General features: G+C 42.5%; 1 long non-coding RNA gene across 3 annotated transcripts in view; it reads left to right on the plus strand.

The window, feature by feature from the left end:
• Positions 1 to 15,366, plus strand: part of LOC139405740 (uncharacterized) — a 57,547-nt gene that overhangs the window by 142 nt on the left and 42,039 nt on the right. For all 3 annotated transcript variants that reach the window (XR_011633904.1, XR_011633905.1, XR_011633903.1), the window contains exon 1: positions 1 to 416. This exon is cut by the window's left edge. This is a non-coding gene — a long non-coding RNA (uncharacterized lncRNA). The remainder of the gene's footprint in view (positions 417 to 15,366) is intronic.

Below are 15,366 nucleotides of genomic sequence, written 5' to 3' on the forward strand. Positions count from 1 at the left end.
TTCACAATGCCTTTTCATTGACGTTGTATGACCAATATTCTCCACTTTACATTTAAACTTTAGACAATAAAATCATATGCAGAATGTAATAGTTTTACTGTCACACCATTAGTTTTATTGTCGCAAAACAGCACAGGTGGGGGATATTTGAAGTAGCCAGTTGTTGCTGGAGGGAGAAGGAGCCAGTCAGAGCGCACGACGAGACGTGGCCGGTAGCAGTCAGTCAAGGAGGGTAATATCCCGGTGTGAGCCAGCGCACGGGCATACAGAGCGAGAGGAGCGCACCCGTCCCGGACACTTTACACTAGGCTGGCTACATCCTGTGTTACAAATTCATATATGAAGAAAAGCAATCAGGTGGTCCTGAATGGAAATTTGTAGAATTTCTTTACAACTGCAAAAAGGCGAATAAAACGGTGAGTGATAATTGTTTTGCATTAAATAAGTTGTCAAAATACATATTTTTGTATTGGACAAATTTGATCATAATACTCTTGCTGTTTTAACCGATATAACTGTTTTGAAATTTGCGCACAGGCTTCCATAAATGGTAGCATCATGGACATTAGAAATAACCTGCTGTTGTTCATAGTTGACAAACCACAAACATATATGATATAGTTTATGTCGCAGTGGAATAATGTCTGTTTACACTGTTTTAAAGTTCTCTGTTAGAGACATGCAGGTAGTAGACACTTGAAAATGCCTTGCCTCTTAATTATTTGACAATTGTTTTATACAGTGTTTTACAATGTAAATCTGTCAATTTTCATATTGGGCAGGTGTTTACTTCCGAGGAAGCAACTATAAACAGCCTCGTCTGTTTTGTATTTTGTGTATTTTTAGTTGGCGACATGTCATTAATAGTCATCTGTTTTGGTCGGGATCCTCACTAGAATAGTGGGAACATATTGTCCAAAGGGATTTGGTGGAACTGTCCTTCGAAGTGACAGATTTTCACCCCACTGCAGACATATCTCTACATTGTATACTGATAGGTTGAAGGAAAAGGGAAAGAAAGGCCTGTATTGCTGTGTTTTCATGGCTGATTATTTTGGGTCATGGAGAAACATTCCTAAAAAAAATGGAAGCATTGGGAACCACAGGCTTTTATAATTTGACCATTTGACCTCTGTCTGTGACTGGGCTGTTGGGAAGAACCTTACTTTATTATTTTTTAGTTACTTAAAACATAATTAAAGGTCAGAACTCTATTACCTACTCTTACTGTAGGTCAAACAATCAGAATTTGTATGATGATAATGCTGAAATCGTCAGCATTTTAAATGATCAAAAGTTATGTTGTTATCTGTGTGTGGTTCCCTGGGCCATGTGAATGTTTGGCAGCTCTGTGAGAGGGAGCGCTGTTTTTGGACTCGGGGCCAAGGATTACCCCTCTACCATCCACTCTGTCCATTGAAGCTAGGGATATAGTGAGAGGTCAGAGAGATGGAAAGGGGAGGAGTGTGAGAAAAATATATAGTTTCACAGACTGACACGCCACCTTGTGTGCCAAATCTCTCTCGGTCATTACCAGATGATTGTGTTCTGTGAAGTACAGCAAGAGATGAGGAATGAGAGAGAGAAAGAGAAGTGCACAAAAAGAAAGGAGGAATTAGAGAGAGAAAGAGAAGGACACAAAGAGAAAGGAGGAATTAGAGAGAAAGAGAAGGACACAAAAAGAAAGTAGGAATTAGAGAGAAAGAGAAGGACACAACGAGAAAGAAGGAATTAGAGACAGAAAGAGAAGGACACAATGAGAAAGGAGGAATTAGAGAGAGAAAGAGAAGGACACAACAAGAAAGGAGGAATTAGAGAGAGAAAGAGAAGGACACAACGAGAAAGGAGGAATTAGTGAGAAAGAGAAGGACACAAAGAGAAAGGAGGAATTAGTGAGAAAGAGAAGGACACAGGGAGAGTGAGGGGGAATTGGAGAGAAAGAGAAAGACACAACAAGAAAGTAGGAATTAGAGAGAGAAAGAGAAGGACTCAAAGAGAAAGGAGGAATTCGAGAGAGAAAGAGAAGGACACAACGAGAAAGGAGGAATTAGAGAGAGAAAGAGAAGAACACAACGAGAAAGGAGGATTTAGAGAGAGAAAGAGAAGGACACAGAGAGAAAGGAGGAATTAGAGAGAGAAAGAGAAGGACACAGAGAGAAAGGAGGAATTAGAGAGAGAAAGAGAAGGACACAGAGAGAAAGGAGGAATTACAGAGAGAAAGAGAAGGACACAACGAGAAAATAGGAATTAGTGAGAAAGAGAAGGACACAAAGATAAAGGAGGAATTAATAAGAAAGAAAAGGACACAAAGAGAAAGGAGGAATTAGAGAGAGAAAGAGAAGGACACAAAGAGAAAGGAGGAATTACACAACGAGAGGAGGAATTAATGAGAGAGAAGACACAGGGAGAAAGTAGGAATTAATGAGAAAGAGAAGGACACAAAGAGAAAGGAGAAATTAGAGAGAGAAAGAGAAGGACACAGAGAGAAAGGAGGAATTAGAGATAGAAAGAGAAGGACACAGAGAGAAAGGAGGAATTAGAGAGAGAAAGAGAAGGACACAACGAGAAAGGAGGAATTAGTGAGAAAGAGAAGGACACAGAGAGAGGAATTAGAGAGAGAAAGAGAAGGACACAGAGAGAAAGGAGGAATTACACAAAGAGAGAAATTAGAGAAGGAAAGAGAAGTACACAGAGAGAAAGGAGGAATTACAGAGAGAAAGAGAGGGACACAGGGAGAAAGTAGGAATTAATGAGAAAGAGAAGGACACAAAGAGAAAGGAGAAATTAGAGAGAGAAAGAGAAGGACACAAAGAAAGGAATTAGAGAGAGAAAGAGAAGGACACAGAGAGAAAGAGGAGAGACACAAAGAGAAAGGAGGAATTAATGGAGGAATTAGAGAAAGAGAAGGACACAAAGAGAAAGGAGGAATTAGAGAGAGAAAGAGAAGGACACAGAGAGAAAGGAGGAATTAGAGATAGAAAGAGAAGGACACAGAGAGAAAGGAGGAATTAATGAGAAAGAGAAGGACACAAAGAGAAAGGAGGAATTAGAGAGAGAAAGAGAAGTACACAACGAGAAAGGAGGAATTAGTGAGAAAGAGAAGGACACAGGGAGAAAGGAGGAATTAGTGAGAAAGAGAAGGACACAGAGAGAAAGGAGGAATTAGAGAGAGAAAGAGAAGGACACAGAGAGAAAGGAGGAATTAGAGATAGAAAGAGAAGGACACAGAGAGAAAGGAGGAATTACAGAGAGAAAGAGAAGGACACAACGAGAAAGGAGGAATTAGTGAGAAAGAGAAAGACACAAAGAGAAAGGAGGAATTAATGAGAAAGAGAAGGACACAAAGAGAACGGAGGAATTAGAGAGAGAAAGAGAAGGACACAGAGAGAAAGGAGGAATTAGAGAGAGAAAGAGAAGGACACAGAGAGAAAGGAGGAATTACAGAGAGAAAGAGAAGGACACAACGAGAAAGGAGGAATTAGTGAGAAAGAGAAGGACACAAAGAGAAAGGAGGAATTAGAGAGAGAAAGAGAAGGACACAGAGAGAAAGGAGGAATTAATGAGAAAGAGAAGGACACAAAGACAAAGGAGAAATTAGAGAGAGAAAGAGAAGTACACAACGAGAAAGGAGGAATTAATGAGAAAGAGAAGGACACAACGAGAAAGGAGGAATTAGTGAGAAAGAGAAGGACACAGGGAGAAAGGAGGAATTAATGAGAAAGAGAAGAACACAACGAGAAAGGAGGAATTAGTGAGAAAGAGAAGGACACAGGGAGAAAGGAGGAATTAGAGAGAGAAAGAGAAGGACACAAAGAGAAAGGAGGAATTAGTGAGAAAGAGAAGGACACAACGAGATAGAGAAGAACACAAAGAGAAAGGAGGAATTAGAGCGAGAAAGAGAAGGACACAAAGAGAAAGGAGGAATTAGAGAGAGAAAGAGAAGGACACAGAGAGAAAGGAGGAATTACAGAGAGAAAGAGAAGGACACAACGAGAAAGGAGGAATTAGTGAGAAAGAGAAGGACACAAAGAGAAAGGAGGAATTAATGAGAAAGAGAAGGACACAAAGAGAAAGGAGGAATTAGAGAGAAAGAGAAGGACACAAAGAGAAAAGAGGAATTAGAGAGAGAAAGAGAAGGACACAGAGAGAAAGGAGGAATTAGAGAGAAAGAGAAGGACACAACGAGAAAGGAGGAATTAGTGAGAAAGAGAAGGACACAACGAGAAAGGAGGAATTAGAGAGAAAGAGAAGGACACAACGAGAAAGGAGGAATTAGAGAGAGAACGAGAAGGACACAGGGAGAGAGAGGAGGAATTAGAGAGAAAGAGAAGGACACAGAGAGAAAGGAGGAATTAGAGAGAGAAAGAGAAGGACACAGAGAGAGAGAGGAGGAATGAGAGAAAGAGAGAGAGGAATTACAGAGTGAAAGATAAGGACACAGAGAGAGAGAGGAGGAATTAATGAGAAAGAGAAGGACACAAAGAGAAAGGAGAAATTAGAGAGAGAAAGAGAAGTACACAGGGAGAAAGGAGGAATTAATGAGAAAGAGAAGGACACAGGGAGAAAGGAGGAATTAATGAGAAAGAGAAGGACACAACGAGAAAGGAGGAATTAGTGAGAAAGAGAAGGACACAGGGAGAAAGGAGGAATTAATGAGAAAGAGAAGGACACAGGGAGAAAGGAGGAATTAGAGAGAGAAAGAGAAGGACACACAGAGAAAGGAGGAATTAATGAGAAAGAGAAGGACACAACGAGAAAGGAGGAATTAGTGAGAAAGAGAAGGACACAGGGAGAAAGGAGGAATTAATGAGAAAGAGAAGGACACAACGAGAAAGGAGGAATTAGTGAGAAAGAGAAGGACACAGGGAGAAAGGAGGAATTAGAGAGAGAAAGAGAAGGACACAACGAGAAAGGAGGAATTAGAGAGAGAACGAGAAGGACACAGGGAGAGAGAGGAGGAATTAGAGAGAAAGAGAAGGACACAAAGAGAAAGGAGGAATTAGTGAGAAAGAGAAGGACACAACGAGATAGAGAAGAACACAAAGAGAAATGAGGAATTAGAGCGAGAAAGAGAAGGACACAGAGAGAAAGGAGGAATTACAGAGAGAAAGAGAAGGACACAACGAGAAAGGAGGAATTAGTGAGAAAGAGAAGGACACAACGAGATAGAGAAGAACACAAAGAGAAAGGAGGAATTAGAGCGAGAAAGAGAAGGACACAAAGAGAAAGGAGGAATTAGAGAGAGAAAGAGAAGGACACAGAGAGAAAGGAGGAATTACAGAGAGAAAGAGAAGGACACAACGAGAAAGGAGGAATTAGTGAGAAAGAGAAGGACACAACGAGATAGAGAAGAACACAAAGAGAAAGGAGGAATTAGAGAGAGAAAGAGAAGGACACAGAGAGAAAGGAGGAATTACAGAGAGAAAGAGAAGGACACAACGAGAAAGGAGGAATTAGTGAGAAAGAGAAGGACACAACGAGATAGAGAAGAACACAAAGAGAAAGGAGGAATTAGAGCGAGAAAGAGAAGGACACAAAGAGAAAGGAGGAATTAGAGAGAGAAAGAGAAGGACACAGAGAGAAAGGAGGAATTACAGAGAGAAAGAGAAGGACACAACGAGAAAGGAGGAATTAGTGAGAAAGAGAAGGACACAAAGAGAAAGGAGGAATTAATGAGAAAGAGAAGGACACAAAGAGAAAGGAGGAATTAGAGAGAAAGAGAAGGACACAAAGAGAAAAGAGGAATTAGAGAGAGAAAGAGAAGGACACAGAGAGAAAGGAGGAATTAGAGAGAAAGAGAAGGACACAACGAGAAAGGAGGAATTAGTGAGAAAGAGAAGGACACAACGAGAAAGGAGGAATTAGAGAGAAAGAGAAGGACACAACGAGAAAGGAGGAATTAGAGAGAGAACGAGAAGGACACAGGGAGAGAGAGGAGGAATTAGAGAGAAAGAGGACACAGAGAGAAAGGAGGAATTAGAGAGAGAAAGAGAAGGACACAGAGAGAGAGAGGAGGAATGAGAGAAAGAGAGAGAGAGGAATTACAGAGTGAAAGATAAGGACACAGAGAGAGAGGAGGAATTACAGAGTGAAAGAGGACACAGTGAGAGGAGGAATGAGAGAAAGAGAGAGAGAGAGAGAGAGAGAGAGAGAGAGAGAGAGGGGGAAAGACAGAGAAAGACAGAGACAAAGAGAGAGAGAGAGAGAGAGAGAGAGAGAGAGAGAGAGAGAGAGAGAGAGAGAGAGAGAGAGAGAGAGAGAGAGAGAGAGAGAGCGAGAGAGAGAGAGAGAATTACAGAGTGAAAGATAAGGACACAGAGAGAGAGAGGTGGAATTACAGAGCGCAAAAGCGTAAGCACAGAAAGGAGATGGAAATTGAGTGAAAAAGAGGAACAGAGAGGAGAGAGAGGAGGGGAAAAATTCTCAAAATTCTCCAAAGTTATTATTGACCTCCAGGCGCTCTTCAGGTGTCATAAAGATGGCGGCGTAATGTTTGCCCGTGTCTCTCCTTCTCTTGTTTTGCCAAATAACTTTGGAAAAGTTAGCTGACGTTGACCGTCATCCTATTTCTCCTCAAATGACTAGTGTTGTTGGATCTCACGTCTATATTAATTCCATGTGTGTCTGTATAAATGTCCAGTGTGTGTATTATTAGACTGAAAGGTGTCAGGTTGTAATCAGTTCCAGACCTTAGTGGTTCCATGATGAGCTGTCATCACTCTGTTCACACTGTGGTGGTCCTGATGGCATGAAGACAGAACACACTTAGTAGTGGAACAGAGAGACAGGGAGTGGAAACCAACCAGGAACTAACCAGGGTGCTGCTACCTTAGTAGTAATGTAGAAGTTAATATCTGATCTGTTGATAAGGTACTTTACTTATAACAAGACGAGCAGAGAGGAGTAGGACGAGAGAGAGAAGAGAGTGGGCTGGCTGGAAGCATAAAGAGGTTTGTCCAGAACAAGGCCATACATTTGAAACATAACGATTCAGTCTATTTTAAAAGACTGATTAAATAAGTCAAAAGTCAGCTGAGTGTTCTTAACCCCTCTTCCTGATTGTGACCATCAGATGACCCTGATCACAATGGCACACAGTATAGAGGGATGGATGGAGCGAGGGATGGAGAGAAGGATGGAGAGAGGGATGGAGAGAGGGAGGGAGAGGGGGATGGAGAGAGGGAGGGAGAGGGGATGGAGAATGGGATGGAGAGAGGGATGGAGAGAGGGAGGGAGAGGGGGATGGAGAGAGGGAGGGAGAGGGGGATGGAGAATGGGATGGAGAGAGGGAGGGAGAGAGGGATAGAGAGAGGGAGGGAGAGAGGGAGGGAGAGGGGGATGGAGAGAGGGAGGGAGAGAGGGATGGAGAGAGGGAGGGAGGGAGAGGGGGATGGAGAGTGGGATGGAGAGAGGGATGGAGAGAGGGAGGGAGAGAGGGATAGAGAGAGGGAGGGAGAGATGGAGGGAGGGATAGAGAGAGGGAGGGAGAGAGGGAGGGAGAGAGGGAGGGAGAGAGGGATAGAGAGAGGGAGGGAGAGGGGGATGGAGAGAGGGAGGGAGAGAGGGAGGGAGAGAGGGATAGAGAGAGGGAGGGAGAGAGGGATAGAGAGAGGGATAGAGAGAGGGAGGGAGAGAGGGATGGAGAGGGGGATGGAGAGAGAGAGGGAGGGAGAGAGGGATAGAGAGAGGGAGGGAGAGGGGGATGGAGAGATGGAGGGAGAGAGGGAGGGAAAAACATGTAATTAGAGGGAATAAGGCTCAGTGCCAATGCACATGATTGTATGTTTGAGTGTGTGTCTGTATTTGTGTTTGTGAGTGTGTGTCTAGACCACTGTGTTGGCATATGCCAATCTTTCCTAAGACCTGAGGACAGATGTTAAGTCCCAGAGCTAGCCGCCAGGTTGGGTACATTTGGAGACACACAGGTTCCACTCAGACTCATCAGCCGAGCCCAGAGAAATTAGACCCGACTAGCCGTATGACGAGATGTCCAGTGTTTTAAACGAAGTCCATTCCTCTAGGGTAGGCTTGATGGTTATTATTTGTTGTTCTCTGTATTCGGTCGTTGAACAGGTACAGCTGACACTGTAAGCAGAGCCCAGGCCAAAGTGGTGAACGATGAGACCGGTAAACATGCTTCAGTTAATAGTCTATTGATCCGATGGGACGAGAGCTAGAAGTTCACACACTATTGTTGTCATATTTCAAATGCCATGGCTTCATGTAGGCTGCCAGAAACATTCAGAGATATAGGCTTCTATAAATGTGTCACTGAAATTGGTTTTGAAATCAGATTGACATTGTAAAAAAACAAATGAGAAGAGAGAAACGGACTGACGGCCATAGAGGGAGCGATCGAGAGAGAGGGAGGGGAAACAGGAATGAGCGAGGGATTAAAAGGGAGGGAGCTGGAAGAGAGGGTCATGTGACATGGAGAGAGCACCATTTTGTGGCCTGGTTTCAGACCCACGCTGATCAATGACACTATTGATCCTGCATATTTGGCTTGTCACACTCACATCACAGCCAAGAAACTCAGGCCAGGCCAGCAGTCATAGTTTTAAACAGACAACATATATCACACTCAAGTCACCTTATTATATACTCAGCAAAAAAATAAATGTTCTCTCACTGTCAACTGCGTGTATTTTCAGCAAACTTAACATGTGGAAATATTTGTATGAACATAACAAGATTCAACAACTGAGACATAAACTGAACAAGTTCCACAGACATGTCTATAGACAGATGCAGTCTATCACAATGCCATCCATTTTGTCACCAAAGCCCCATATACTACTGTCTTGTCTTTGACTATGCCGGATTAAGGGATATGACATGCTATTCTATAAAATAATTTCTCCATAATTAATATTACCTGATTGAGCTAATCATGTAAATGTAATTAACTAGAGAGTCGGGCACCACAAAATAATATTTATAGAGCTGTTATCTTCCGAATAAACTCTTAAAGATCTAGTAATATTTTACATCAATAGCAGTCAATATTAATCCTCACCTTAATTCAGTCTCATCTGAAAGTTGTAAATTCTTGGTTATCTGCACAAACCCTGGCTAACAAGTTGAATCAGCAATACAAAATTGGGTTTCATTATTTATTTGCTAAATACCTAACTAATCACACAGAATTACACACACATAATTAATCATAACTTGATTACAAATTACGTCATAAAGGAAAACGTCCCTAGCGGGCGGAACAGATATGACAGCTGGTTACACAAAAGGCTGGGTTTGAGTGAAAGAGCGGGAAGACTGAGGGACACAGGGAGAAGCTGTGCTATCGTAAATACAGTATCTTATGCATTCTAAATTACCGCCCATTTGGAAAAGGAAAATGCAATAAATATTTACTCTGAGCTGCGCTTCAGTAGGTTGGTGGTAGATGGAAGGCCGTGTTGCCCAACAGAGTCCTTTGTCCTTTGAAGAATGTCTCTGCTGGTAAATTGAATACGTTGTAGTAACGTCGTTGTGTGGTAGACAGGATACTCTGTCTGTTCCTTCCTAACCTGCGTTTGCAGCTGCTGTTGCTAACTCAACGGCTAGGAGGAATCACTTCTGTAGTGAATAAGAGTTCAAAGTTCATACCATTCGCAACCAAAGCTCACGCTGATGTTGGCTTCGTTCTGTAGTTATTATCTGAACCATTCTGACATCGGACCGTCGTCCTCACATCCTCGGAACAGGAGGTTATATTGTCGTCAAGGCTTTATATAGGAAGGGAGAGGAGGGCGTGTTTGAAAAGTTTTATAGCCCATGTCCCTTCACAGGGGCGGGCCACTGATTGAGCAGTGAAAACTAAAAATCTTACATTTTAGAAGCTAAAATCACATTTCATCCCATCATGAATAATTTCATATTCAAACAATTAAATTGAACAAAAATGACAACCGAACTGATGACAACCGAACTGACATCATATTCATTAAGTACCACCGCATATGTTCAATTGGTCGGATTACCAGAATATAGGTCATTTCCCCCCACCTTCTGACGTTCCCAGAATCTCTATGTTAACCAAGGGGTTTGCAAATGTAACATCAGTAGGGTAGAGAGAGGAAAAAGGGGGAAAGAGGTGTTTATGACTGTCATAAACCTACCCCCAGGCCAAAGTCATGACACTACCCACCACTGCTACCTGTATGCTCTCGTCGGCTGGCCCTCGCTTCATATTCGTCGCCAAACCCACTGGCTCCAGGTCATCTATAAGTCTTTGCTAGGTAAAACCCCACTTTATCTCAGCTCACTGGTCACCATAGCAGCACCCACCCATAAGCACGCACTCCAGCAGGTATATTTCACTGGTCACCCCCGACGCCAATTCCTTCTTTGGCCGCCTTTCCTTCAAGTTCTCTGCTGCCAATGACTGGAACGAATTGCAAAAATCACTGAAGCTGGAGACTCATATCTCCCTCACTAACTTTAAGCACCAGCTGTCAGAGCAGCTCACAGATCACTGCACCTGTATATAGCCCATCTGTAAATAGCCCATCCAACTACCTCATCCCCATACTGTTATTTATTTTTTTGCTCCTTTGCACCCCAGTATCTCTACTTGCACATTCATTTTCTGCACATCTATCACTCCATTGTTTAAATTGTCATTATTTTGCCACTTTGGCCTATTTATTGCCCTACCTCCCTTATCTTACCTCATTTGCACACACAGTAAGTATACATTTTTTCCCCTCTATTGTGTTATTGACTGTATGTTTGCTTATTCCATGTGTAACTTAGTGTTGTTGTTTGTGTTGAACTGCTTTGCTTTATCTTGGCCAGGTCGCAGATGTAAATGAGAACTTATTCTCAACTGGCCTACAGTGCCTTGCGAAAGTATTCGGCCCCCTGGAACTTTGCGACCTTTTGCCACATTTCAGGCTTCAAACATAAAGATATAAAACTGTATTTTTTTGTGAAGAATCAACAACAAGTGGGACACAATCATGAAGTGGAACGACATTTATTGGATATTTCAAACTTTTTTAACAAATCAATAACTGAAAAATTGGGCGTGCAAAATTATTCAGCCCCTTTACTTTCAGTGCAGCAAACTCTCTCCAGAAGTTCAGTGAGGATCTCTGAATGATCCAATGTTGACCTAAATGACTAAATACAATCCACCTGTGTGTAATCAAGTCTCTGTATAAATGCACCTGCACTGTGATAGTCTCAGAGGTCCGTTAAAAGCGCATAGAGCATCATGAAGAACAAGGAACACACCAGGCAGGTCCGAGATACTGTTGTGAAGAAGTTTAAAGCCGGATTTGGATACAAAAAGATTTCCCAAGCTTTAAACATCCCAAGGAGCACTGTGCAAGCGATAATATTGAAATGGAAGGAGTATCAGACCACTGCAAATCTACCAAGACCTGGCCGTCCCTCTAAACTTTCAGCTCATACAAGGAGAAGACTGATCAGAGATGCAGCCAAGAGGCCCATGATCACTCTGGATGAACTGCAGAGATCTACAGCTGAGGTGGGAGACTCTGTCCATAGGACAACAATCAGTCGTATATTGCACAAATCTGGCCTTTATGGAAGAGTGGCAAGAAGAAAGCCATTTCTTAAAGATATCCATAAAAAGTGTTGTTTAAAGTTTGCCACAAGCCACCTGGGAGACACACCAAACATGTGGAAGAAGGTGCTCTGGTCAGATGAAACCAAAATTGAACTTTTTGGCAACAATGCAAAACGTTATGTTTGGCGTAAAAGCAACACAGCCCATCACCCTGAACACACCATCCCCACTGTCAAACATGGTGGTCACAGCATCATGGTTTGGGCCTGCTTTTCTTCAGCAGGGACAGGGAAGATGGTTAAAATTGATGGGAAGATGGATGGAGCCAAATACAGGACCATTCTGGAAGAAAACCTGATGGAGTCTGCAAAAGACCTGAGACTGGGACGGAGATTTGTCTTCCAACAAGACAATGATCCAAAACATAAAGCAAAATCTACAATGGAATGGTTCAAAAATAAACATATCCAGGTGTTAGAATGGCCAAGTCAAAGTCCAGACCTGAATCCAATCGAGAATCTGTGGAAAGAACTGAAAACTGCTGTTCACAAATGCTCTCCATCCAACCTCACTGAGCTCGAGCTGTTTTGCAAGGAGGAATGGGAAAACATTTCAGTCTCTCGATGTGCAAAACTGATAGAGACATACCCCAAGCGACTTACAGCTGTAATCGCAGCAAAAGGTGGCGCTACAAAGTATTAACTTAAGGGGGCTGAATAATTTTGCACGCTCAATTTTTCAGTTTTTGATTTGTTAAAAAAGTTTGAAATATCCAATAAATGTCGTTCCACTTCATGATTGTGTCCCACTTGTTGTTGATTCTTCACAAAAAAATACAGTTTTATATCTTTATGTTTGAAGCCTGAAATGTGGCAAAAGGTCGCAAAGTTCAAGGGGGCCGAATACTTTCGCAAGGCACTGTACCTGGTTAAGTAACAGTGAAATATGTATATTTTTTGAATGTGACAAACAGAAATGGAATAATGTGTCCCTGAACAAAGAGGGGGGAGTCAAAATCAAAAGTAACAGTCGGTATCTGGTGTGGCCACCAGCTGCATTAAGTACTGCAGTGCATCTCCTCATCATGGACTGTACCAGATTTGCCAGTTCTTGCTGTGAGATGTTACCCCACTCTTCTACCATGCCACCTGCAAGTTCCCGGACATTTCTGGGGGGAATGGCCCTAGCCCTCACCCGCCGATCCAACAGGACCCAGTCCGATGATGCTGTGACACATCGCCCCAGACCATGAAGGACCCTCCACCTCCAAATCGATCCCGCTCCAGAGTACAGGCCTCGGTGTAACACAAATCCAACCATCACCCCTGGTGAGACAAAACCGTGACTCGTCAGTGAAGAGCACATTTTGCCAGTCCTGTCTGTTCCAGCGACGGTGGGTTTGTGCCCATAGGCGACATTGTTGCCAGTGATGTCTGGTGAGGACTTGCCTTACAACAGGCCTACAAGCCCTCAGTCCAGCCTCTCTCAGCCTATTGAGGACAGTCTGAGCACTGATGGAGGGATTGTGCATTCCTGGTGTAACTCGGGCAGTTGTTGTTGCCATCCTGTAACTGTCCCACAGGTGTGATGTTCGGATGTACCGATCGTTTGCAAGTGTTGTTACACGTGGTCTGCCGCTGCGAGGACGATCAGCTGTCCGTCCTGTCTCCCTGTAGTGCTGTCTTAGGCGTCTCACAGTACAGACATAGCAATTTATTGCCCTGGCCACATCTGCAGTCCTCATGCCTTCTTGCAGCATGCCTAAGGCACGTTCATGCAGATGAGCAGGGACCCTGGGCATCTTTCTTGTGGTGTTTTTCAGTCAGTAGAAAGGCCTCTTTAGTGTCCTAAGTGTTCATAACTGTGACCTTAATTGCCTACCGTCTGTAAGCTGTTAGTGTCTTAATGACCGTTCCACAGGTGCATGTTCATTAATTGTCTTCAAATCAAATCAAATTTTATTTGTCACATACACATGATTAGCAGATGTTAATGCGAGTGTAGCGAAATGCTTGTGCTTCTAGTTCCGACAATGCAGTAATAATCAACAAGTAATCTAGCTAACAATTCCAAAACTACTACCTTATAGACACAAGTGTAAGGGGATAAAGAATATGTACATAAAGATATATGAATGAGTGATGGTACAGAGCGGCATAGGCAAGATACAGTAGATGGTATTGAGTACAGTATATACATATGAGATGAGTATGTAAACAAAGTGGCATAGTTAAAGTGGCTAGTGATACATGTATTACATAAAGATGCAGTAGATGATATAGAGTACAGTATATGCGTATACATATGAGATGACTAATGTAGGGTATGTAAACATTATATTAGGTAGCATTGTTTAAAGTGGCTAGTGATATATTTTACATAATTTCCCAACAATTCCCATTATTAAAGTGGCTGGAGTTGAGTCAGTGTGTTGGCAGCAGCCACTCAATGTTAGTGGTGGCTGTTTAACAGTCTGATGGCCTTGAGATAGAAGCTGTTTTTCAGTCTCTCGGTTCATTGAACAAGCATGGGAAACAGTGTTTAAACCCTTTACAATGAAGATCTGTGAAGTTATTTGGATTTTTACAAATGATCTCTGAAAGACAGGGTCCTGAAAAAGGGCAGTTTCTTTTTTTGCTGAGTTTGTACTCCCCAAAGTGCCTATTACTAACACACTGAATAGAAAGCATTTAGAGCTATACCTGAAGGTGTCTGTCCTGTATCAGTATGGCTCTCCACAGTCAATCAGTCAGTAAACTGGGGGCTTGTAGGGAGAGGTCAGGATTTCAGGTCTCCATGACTGGTTCAGTCTGTCAACAATGTGACTTGATGATCCAACTCAGTGGGCGGAGCTTTCTTTCAACTTTGATTCTCGGAAGTGTCCTGTGTGTCATCGTGGAAGTAGTTTTTGTTTTAGAAGGAGAGAGAGAAGAGAAAGGAAGTGTATCCTGTGGCTTACTGAATGACATTGAAATCCTATTCACAGGGAACCTTAATCTCGATACATAACACCTTAATATGGGAAGATAATCTGTCTGTGTAGAGAGAGGAGGGAGGGAGGGGGAGAGTGGATGGAGAGAAAGTGAGAAAGTCAGGATAAACTTCCCTTGTGTATCTCTCTCTCCACTCTCTCTCTCTCTCTCTATATATATATTTAGATATATATATATATATATATATATATATATATCTGGACAGGGCATATGTGAACAGATTAGGGTCATCCAAAATGTCTGTGTTCCACAGGGCAACTGTTAACACACTGTAACCTCCACACACCTCTAGTGCATTATCATATCAGGCAACTCTGCGTATCTGACACTGTCCAGGAGTCGTGGGAACCGACAACTTCAGAAGAGCACTTTTCCCAGATAACCCGGGCATGGCCACTCACACGGGGGACATTTGAAGCATTTGCCACCTCACCACGATAAGAGTTTTCACTCTCTCTCTCACACAAACACACACTGTTTTATCTGAACCACAAAGGGGCTTAGGTGGTGGGCGGGACAATATTTGTTTATTGATTGATTGATTTTGTGGGGGGTAGATCAGCTTTAGTATTGCAGATAGATTGTGGCTACTATCAATGTAATTGTCTGCATCATTTCCAATCCTTGTAAAATGTATTTTCCTTCTTTATTGTTTCCCTCTAACCCTACCAGCCCTCCCCATTTGGAATAAACTAATGGACAACAATACTTAGGCTTCTACTTCCAGCTTATACATACTATATTGTTTTTACAGACACAGGACATTTTACATTAGTTATCTATTTTTTTATTTTATTTTTGTCCTACCCTTCAGCTACCCTATGTTCTTTATCT

This window comes from Oncorhynchus clarkii, chromosome 3 (genome assembly GCF_045791955.1).
Source record: "Oncorhynchus clarkii lewisi isolate Uvic-CL-2024 chromosome 3, UVic_Ocla_1.0, whole genome shotgun sequence".
In the NCBI taxonomy this organism is placed as follows: domain Eukaryota; kingdom Metazoa; phylum Chordata; class Actinopteri; order Salmoniformes; family Salmonidae; genus Oncorhynchus; species Oncorhynchus clarkii.